At 36.5% G+C, this 9831-nt stretch overlaps 1 protein-coding gene and 1 pseudogene across 2 annotated transcripts in view; one reads left to right on the top strand and one right to left on the bottom strand.

The window, feature by feature from the left end:
- SNAP91 (synaptosome associated protein 91) overlaps positions 1–317 on the bottom strand; it is a 125782-nt gene extending 125465 nt beyond the window's left edge. The window contains exon 1 of one of the 2 annotated variants that reach the window (XM_025042722.1): positions 215–317. The gene's annotated coding sequence lies outside the window, so the exon portion shown is untranslated. The other variant, XM_025042721.1, reaches the window with a different exon arrangement.
- Positions 318–9320: 9003 nt separating this feature from the next.
- On the top strand, positions 9321–9439 carry LOC112474831 (annotated as a pseudogene).
- The last annotated feature ends 392 nt before the right edge of the window (positions 9440–9831 follow it).

The raw sequence follows: 9831 nt of genomic DNA, 5'->3' as shown, positions 1-9831 counted from the left end.
AGCCAGTGCCCGCCCGCCGCCGCCTCCTCCGCCAGCGCCGCCGCGTCTCTCTAGCACTCCGCGCTGCGTCCCCATCCCCGCCCCCACCTCAGCTGTGGCTGCTCCAACGAGTCAGGTGACGACGACGGACAAACCCGGGTGAGCTCTCCACCGAGCGCCTGGCTGCCCCCTCCCAACTACTCACACACGCCACCCCCTCGGGCCGGGAGCTTACAGGCAAGGGAGCGCCGCGCGCGAGCATCCCCGGCAAGCGGGAGACGGGAAGGAGGCGGGGAGGCGGGGAGGCAGGGAGGCCGACATCCATCCAGCCAACCACCCTCCGCCAGGCGCCCAACAGCCCCTCCGCCTGCTGGATCCGCACCCGGCACGCTCCGTGTGTGCGCGCGCCGCACGCACCTGCCTGCCGACTGCGGGATTCGTCGGGCCGGCGGGGGCGTTGGTGCAGTCCTGCGAGTGGGCTTCTGGAGTTATCCGCGAAGGCCAAGGCTAGGGCGTGGTCGCGGTCCGCCTTACAGAGCCCAGCCCCTTCTTTCCCACGTTCTGTCTCTCACATGTCTTCCTGTCAAAGGCAGCGGTGGCCTAGAAGGGCAGGGCGATTTAAAATGTCAGATTCTGCTGACCATCCGCGCCCGTTACCTGTGCGTCCTCAGCTCCTTGGAGCGCCTGTACTTGTGTCAGTTAAATTTGGGAGCCAGGGTGGGCAGGTGATTCTAGTCACTTTGGTCTTAAATGGATACTAAGGTCTGCTGTAAGGAAGAATAATTAACAAAGCCGTCGGTTGAATCCCAGATTATATTCACAAGTAATGATTGGGTGTGTAAGGAAACTTCTTTGTACCCTTAAAAAGTAAATTTCTGCCAATTAAATATAGTACTCGAATGTCTTAGGTGTATTTGAATTGCATACATGAATTTCTAAACAGGAATTTGGGTTCGGTTAAAAGTTTCGCGTGTTGACATTTTAAAGTATTATTATTTACCTTAAACTAAAAAAGTTCTCAAAGTAGAATCAAGATCAGAACTTAAGTTGTGAATTTTCTTGACGTTTTTTCCTGGCTACCGTAGAATGTCTGTCTATAGATAGTAAGGTCTTGTTGTGTTCTTGCTTTCACCTGGTACAATGTTCAATATGAAGTTGTGATTTCATAACTGTTGGGATTGACTCTAGCGTTAATTAGAAGCATAGTGACTAAAGAAAGACTGCCCAAGACCACCACTGATCTAGCAATGTCAAATACTAATCTTACATGATCTAGCAATATCACACCTAGGTATTTATCCAAGAGAAATAAAAACACATTTCCATTAAAAACAAAACTTATACTCAAGTCTTGTAGTAGCTTTATATAATGCCCCAAACTGGAAGAAGCCCAGATGTTATTCTACTGGAAAATGGATAAACAAAAAGTGGTTTATTCACACAATGGAATACAACTAAGCAATAACAAGAACCACACGAAGAACATGGCTGAATCTCAAATGCATTATGCTAAACAAAGAAGCACAACCCAAAGTGCTACTTATTGTTGTGATTCCTTTTAATATTCTGAAAAAGGCAAAACTTAGAAAGCATAGCAGCTGCCAGGGATCAGAGAGAAGATCGACTGCAAAGAGGCTGAAACTAATATTTTGGACTCATGAAAATGTTGTATATCATGATTGGGATGATGATTACACAACTGCATATATTTCTCAAAACTTATCAATTTGTACACTTAAAATTGGTGAATTGCATTATAAGGAAATTATACCTAAACAGATCTGAAAAAAGAGCTGGAGTGGCAATATTAATATCAGACAACGTAGACTTCACAATAATGAATATTAGTAGGATGAAGAGGCACATTTCATAATGTTAAAAATTCAACAGCATATGTAATAATTCTACATGTTTATGTACCTAGGAACAGAGCTTCAAAATAGGCTGAAGCAAAAACTAGTAGCATTAAAGGGGAAATAGGTAAATCTACAATTACACTTGAGGATTTCAATACTCTTCTCTTAGTAATTGATAGGATAGATAGACAGTAAATGAGTAAGGGCATAAATGACTCGAAATAACCATACCAATCAATTTGACCTGATTGACGTAAGTATTCCACCCAACAGTGGAATACATTCTTTTTTGAGTGAACATGGAACATTGACCAGGATAGATCACTTTCTAGGCCATAAAGTTAGTCTCATAAATATAAAAGGATTACAATCATACAATCATACAAATTCCATGATAGTTTTCTCTTGCTACCATGGAATTTAACAAAAAATCAATAACAGATATCTGGAAATCTCTAAATATTTGTTACTTATACAACACATTTTAAATATGGGTCTAATTTTCCCATAGGGACACTAGAAGTTACTTTACACTCAATGATACTAAAAATCCAACACATGAATATTTGTGGGATGCAGGTGAAGCAGTGATTAGAGAGAAATTTTTAGTATTAGAATACTTATATTATGAATGAAGACCTAAAAACAACTAAGTTTCAGCTTCAAAAACCAGAAAAAGAACAAATTAAACTCAGCATGCAGAAAGAAGGAAATAATAAAGAGTAAAAATTAGTGAAAGAGAAAATAGACAAATAATAGATAAAAATCAATAAAATTAAAAGCTTACCTTTTTAAAAAGGTCAATTAAATTGATAAGCTCCCTACTTAGACCGATCAAGGAAAATAAGAGATGTCGCAAATTTTCAGATCCTATGGACATTTAAAGGATAAGAGCATGAACAACAGCATGCCAATAATTAGATAATTTACATGAAATAAGGAAATAGAGGAGAATACTTGTTCTCCAGTAGTCCAATAATAATGTCACATATTAGTTCAGAGGTCTTGAGCAGGTAACGTGTTTCCAATAATTGTTAAAATAACATAATCTGTGAGTAATTTACTTTTCAAAAATAAATTAGAGTGGATTCACAGTCAATCCTGTGTTAGTGTTAAAGTCTACATAGCAAATTATGTGCAGATAGCACTGAGACATATGGGAAGCCATAGTCTGTTTTCAGTGTGCTACTCTTGTCTCTGGTACTGTGCATGGGATTGTATCTCAGACATGGACATCCATTTACCATGGGTAGTAGCAGAAAATATTTGAAAATCTCCCAACTATAGAAGTATTACATACAAATTAGTAAATTATGTCTAGGGTAGAACCAACTTTTGATACGTTATTGGTTGTTTTGGAAGAAAGTCTTACTGAGCTTTGAAAATAGCAGCATAGTTTCCATGGCAAAGATTAAGAAGGGTCAGGTTCTACATCCGGCAGAAGTTAGAAATATAACCATGAATATTGTATACTAAGTTGAAAAGAAGAAAATTTATTAAAAGAAAGAAGTATATTGAGGAAAAAAAAAATGATTCCATATCAATGTATTCCCTTTGAAGGCCCAGGCACACAAAAAAATAATATTCAGTAAATCTTAAGCAAAAATAAGCACTGACTTTCAATTTTTACAAATTGAAATATCTTTTCGTTTCAGTGGTCAGAGGTTAAATACAATACACATCCAAAACATGTTTTTTAGAAAAACATATGAACTCTTTTTTTCCGAGCCAATATACATGTATGTCACTGTACAGATTTTTTTTCTGTCTCTGATTTAACACACATCTTTTCTTTTGAGTTTCGGATTTAATAGAGAAAAACCAAAACAACAATAATTACATGTAGACTGACAATTTATATCAACATGTAAGGGCAAATGTCTTCAAACTCTTGGTTTTAGGTTATTTGTAAGGTACAAAAGTTAAAGAAAAAGAAATAAAGCTAAGGGAAACATGATTGCCTCAGGTAACAACCTGAGGTGGAGTTTGAAAATTCATTTTTTCTTCAAAAACTGCAATGTTCTTCTTAAGGTAAAACTGTAGAGTGATTTTATTCCAGGGGTGCTTTTCTGTTGAAAGTAGAAAAACATGTGAGGTGCAGAAATAACTAAATTGGAATATATCCACCCACACACACAAATGTGACTTGTCTATCCAGACTCAAAAGCAACTGGCAACAACGGGCAAATTTTGATATCCTGAATGCACTTGTACAGAGATGAAAAAATTGCTTCTCTTTATAAGATGACAAATGAAAGAGACCATAAACTGATGAGCATTCTAATGTAGAAAGAAGTTAGCAGATTGTACAAAGTATCGATAATACTGGGATTCAAACAAGTAGATCATCTTAGGGAAGTATAACACTTTATCTGTGAAACGAAATTATTTAAGAATGAAAGTAAATGAAAAGATGGTATATTCTAAGGCAGGACAAACATATTTATTAAGTTTTGTTCTGCCTAACATTCAGGTTAAAAATGAATTCCATGGCATCTGGCATATTTGAAGGAACATGTACATTTTATATGCGTAATAACAAAACAATTTAAACATAGTATTTTCATTTTGCTTCCCTGTTTTAAATCTAATGTGGCTGTTCCAGTTTCCTATTGTTGTACAACAAACTTTGGCTTAAAAAAAAAAAAAACAATTTTTTATTCTCTCTCACAGTTCTGAGAATTAACAGGGCTCTGCTGAGTAGTTCTCCTTTGAAGTCTTTCATGTAATTGCAATCAGGTGACAACAGGGGCTGTAGTCATCAGGAATCTCTGATGGACTGCCCAAGATGGCTTACTCACTCACAAGTCTGGCAGTTGATGCTGACTTTTCACTGAGAACTCAACTGAGATTTTGACCAGAGCACCAATATTTATGTGGCTTGTCTTTTTATGGCAGAGTAGTCCGAGTAGTCACATTTCTTTCATGGTGGCTAGCTTCCAAGAAGGAACATCCCAAGCGTTCTGAGAAACATAGGTGGAAGCTGTGAGGTTTCTTATGACCTAATGCCAAGGAAATACAACATCAGTTCTGTTGTGGCCTATTGGTCAAAAGCAAGTTACAAAGACAATGCAGATGCAAGGGAGTAGACTATTACTGGGAGGTTCATTGGGGGACCAACTACCACAGTGACACACAAAAGTAAACCCTTGTGAAGAAATTATAGAGAGAAACCTATACTCTCGAAAGTATGAGGTTAACTGATTCAGTTAAGATTCATTGAGAACTACCCCCAAATAATTGGCAACTGATCAAAAATTACTTGAGCATAAATTGAAATAAGAGCAAATTATTTTCTTTCGTTTGAGTATTTGTTCTCATATACCTGGTAAACTCCTATTTATCTTTCAAGACCCCAGACTGAGTTATATATGATCTGCAAATCTTTCCCCAACACTCTATTTTAGCTCCTTATTTTTACAGATGAAAAATTTTAGGACTGGAGAGTTTAAGTGACTTTCCCTCTATCACATGGTGAGATAACAGCATAACCAATCGTAAACTCCAGTTGTCAAACTTGCAATCCAGTAGTCTTTCTGCTGCAGTCATTGCTTCTGATAAAGGTATGTTAATATTATGATAGATTTTCATTTCATACTATTAATTACCTCTTTATTCAGAAAAGTCCTTTTTAAAAATTCATGGGCTGGAAAGTGTGGTAGCTAACAGCTTATGGAATTCGACAAGCCCTAGTTTGAGTCCCTGGTATTGACCCTGATTAGCCATGTGACTTTTGGAAAATTCTGTAGCCTTTAAGGCTCAGTTTTCTCATTTGTAAAATGGGCATGATTGTAATGTCCACCTCAGAGGATTGTTATTGCCATCAAATAAGATAATGGCATATAAAGCAAATAGCACAGTATAGGGCACACAATAAAAGCCCAGTGAATGTGATTAATAGTACCCAGTGAGTAATTTTGGAGTAATTGATTTTATTATTTTATTAATATATGATTATATTACATTATATTTTTATTATTTTACTTTATTTGGAATTACAATTCAAGTTTATACAGAAATAATATAAATATATTATTTCATTAGTATCATTTCTAAAGTAAGAAAATAAACTAATAAATTACCTGGTTCCTGAGATATGAAAAACAGATTACTTCAAATATCATAGGTTGGACTGAGGTCCTCTTATTCCCAGGAAACTAAAGTAGAAAACTTATGCTTATACAAATATTCACTGTAGAGTAAAGCTGTTACAACAGCACTTCTTTCTTTCTTTCTCTTTCTTTCTTTCTTTCTTTCTTTCTTTCTTTCTTTCTTTCTTTCTTTCTTTCTTTCTTTCTTTCTTTCTTTCTTTCTTTCTTTCTTTTCTTTTCTTTTCTTTTCTTTTCTTTTCTTTTCTTTTCTTTTCTTTTCTTTTCTTTTCTTTTCTTTTCTTTTCTTTTCTTTTCTTTTCTTTTCTTTTCTTTTCTTTTCTTTTCTTTTCTTTTCTTTTCTTTTCTTTTTTTCTCTTCTCTTCTCTTCTTTTCTGTCCTTTTCTCTTCTTTTCTTTTTCCTTTTTTCCAATCTAAAGAGATGACTTCAAGGGAGAAAATTTTTCTTTGGGAAAGGAGAGGATTAATCAGGAAAGTTGTCTGGAGAAGGAGGTTTCCCAAAACAAACTTCTAACTTAAAAGCACGTGAGAGTTGAGCCAGTATACCTCACTGTCTAGTGTGTATCTCTTTAAATTTTCCTCTTGTTATTTTACTTTCTCCTCTATTTTCAGTTGTTGTTTGTATTTGTCTACAGCTCAGTTTTCATTCTAAGCCGCTTAGGGTGAATGACTTGGGCTCCACTTGATAATTCATTGCGTGAGTACTATAAAAGGCTATGCATTTGTCTTTGTACAGCACCGGGAACACAGCAGCATACTGAGAGGAGATCTGATATTCTCACACCCCCTCAAATTGTGTAACTGGAACATACACGTGTTATTGGTCAGTTAAAAAAAGTCCTCACGCAAAATAATTATCTAGATTCACTGTAATTATAATTATATAATTATCAACTATAATTGTGTCAGTCAACCACTTCTGTTTCTCCAATAAAGAGAACATTAAAGAAAAATGGAAAGTTTAGAGTATTCGATATTCAGTATAACAAGATGAGAATGCAATGCCGTGTTATTATTTAAACTAATTTTGCCTGGAACAAGTCAGGCCTTATGCTTTCTAGAACCTAATGCATTTAACAATACTTTTTTTTCACACTTTCCTCAAGTACTTTCCTTTCTCCAAGAACTAATGTTTCAGATATTCAGGAGTCATTACATATGACAGAGCATTATTGTGGGACATTTAGAAGACTCTACATTTATAGTTTATTTAAATACTTACGTTAGCCTCATCTTAGAAAGTTCACAAAATAACCCCCAAATATAAGTATAATGAAACAAAATATATAATTTCCTTTTAAAAAGAAATGTTAGTTTGGAGAAGCAAGTTTTCGATGGAGAATCACATTTTCACTTTTAAGTACAAAAATGAGTTAAAAATAATGCTAGAGCGCAAATTATTTCCCATGGAGAAACTAAAGAATGAGTTGATATACTTCTCCAAATTTATGGCCATTATTGACTTAATCAATGGACATCTTGACCTTAAAATTTTGCCTTCCTTAACCTAAAACTGGGTTAAATATATTGTCATTGTGAATGATTTTAGATGTATTCATAAGAACAAAACTCAAGAAATTCTCTGGCATCATCTCTAGTGGACTTGAAGTCTTGTTATGTCTCTGTATCAGATGCTTCTAGATGGGCATTATCAGAGATGTGTATTTGGTTTAATGGCACCTCAATCAGTGTTAATGGTGCATCTCTTATATCTAGACACAGAGAGACAATTTGTTTCCATTGTTACTGACTTTATTCTACAGCCCCTGTCAAGTTCACTCAGGACTTTGCTGATAAGAAAGAACAGACATTGACATTACAAGAAAACCTTAAAGCTTTCATTTTGTGGACAAAAGCAATAAATTATAAATAAATAAGTAAGCCAAATGCTAAATAACTTAGCATTTATATAGCATTGTTTCCTAGGGATATGAACGTTTTTCTCATTCATAGTCCACGAAATTTTGAAAATGTTCATAGTTCTGCGATAACACATACCATTGTTTGCATCTTTGAAGTTTTGTTGGGTGCTTTAGCTTTTAGCCTTGTGCTATCCAGTGAGGGATGTTATTTGGCAGCTGCATGGTTTATTGCTGGTTGCTGTCCACTGTACTTGGAGATGTTATTGATTGCTATTACCACATGGTCCCTATTAGGGAGCCATAACCCTTTCTGAACTGTATATATAAATATCGTTGATTGATTTCCAACTATAGTAATGGTTTGTGTAGCTGCTTCTGTTTGAGACCTGCCTCAGATGTACAACCTCTTGCTTATAAGCCCTTAATGGTGATTACATCTGCTTAAGTACATTGTCTTTCAGGGACTATAATCCCCTAGTGGCCCACAGCTTTGCCACTTAGTAGGCATCAGTAAGTCCTTAAAATATCTTTTGTGCTTTCTGTAGTTGCAATTGTCTGAGCTTCAGCTGGCCATCATGGAGGCATTTTGATATCCTCATTCTCATCCACTTAATTTCATGCAGCTGTGTTTAGGAACAATCATTTTAATGACTGGGTTCTGGCCACAGTCAAGGAACTTATTGCAGGAAAGTCTGTGTTGCCACTTTGTTTTCCATAGTGACCATCTCAAAGGCTGGAGGTGGCATTTATGATAGGTTTAAGTGTCACTGTCATCTGGAAGGTTAGACACATACCTCTGGAGCTTTATAGCTCATTAATTCTAAACTTTGTTAGCTTGATCTTGGCCTCCTCAATTCGAGAAACAAAAGTACCTGTCATCAAACAGTGCATGCTGGCTTCTTCCAGCCCCATAGTGTAGATGACAGGTCCTGTGGTAGAGCTTCTTCAGAGAGGCTTGACTGAAATCAGATCAGTAGAGATGTACTCATTCCATGGAGCAAATCTCTTCCTACATGGAAACTTAAGGAAGAACAGCAATTAGCAGAATTATCTGAGAAATAAAATAACACAAGCCACCGTCATAATCCTGAAGGATAACTTGGGCTAATAGAATGAATAATTTTTCTCACATGCGTAAAAGAATATTCTCACATAATCTTGTCTATTTTTATCAACTATGAGCAAGTTTATGTAGAATAGATTGCTTTAACTGTTGCTGAATACATTCTAATGCTTTATTTAGGCTGGTTCAGCTACAGAAGGATGAAAAAAATGGTATATGGACCTCAGCGCATCTCTAGAGGTTGAGGCACAGGTGCTTCAGTCCAAACTGCACATACTGTGAGAGCTGAGGAGCAGGCAGGCAGTATTTTGTTATCCAGGCAAGTGAGCCATAAGGAAGCAGAGCCCAGTCAGCAGGCAGGGCCAGGGGCAGGACTCCAACACTGGTAGGAATGCTGGTAAGAGAGAAAATGTAGAACAGGAATTAAAAGTAATTTTTAAACACTACTTGAGTCTATGGCCATGCTACCCTAAACAAGCCCGATCCCATCTGATCTCGGAAGCTAAGCAGGGTTGGTCCTGGTTAGTGCTTGGATGGGAGACCACCTAGAAAGACCAGGTGCTGTAGGAGTAAAAAATAAAAAAAATAAGGGATTGTAAGCTGATGAGGTCTTTGCAATCTGTGAGGTCAACCAAGGATTGCCTCACCTAAAAAAAAATTAATTAATCAAATAAATAAATAAATAAATACTACCTGAATTGGTTCTGACTTGAAATAACACTGATTCTGCAAATATGAATAAAGTAGCCCCGTTTCTAAGAATGGTTTCAGAGGCAAGAGATCAAACGCAGCAAGAACTCTGCTCTGTTTTAGTCATATTATCTCGTACTATAGTTTCATGTGTTAGCTGTCTTCAAGTGGTTTAGAAAGTTGACTATTAATAATATGCAAACATGTTTACTTATAGTGCTAAAGATATAATCAAAATAATATAATTACTTTTTGATTTTCATATTTGGTTT

This window comes from Pteropus alecto, unplaced genomic scaffold (genome assembly GCF_000325575.1).
Source record: "Pteropus alecto unplaced genomic scaffold, ASM32557v1 scaffold7, whole genome shotgun sequence".
Taxonomy (NCBI): domain Eukaryota; kingdom Metazoa; phylum Chordata; class Mammalia; order Chiroptera; family Pteropodidae; genus Pteropus; species Pteropus alecto.
This window is presented reverse-complemented; position numbering and strand designations above follow the sequence as displayed.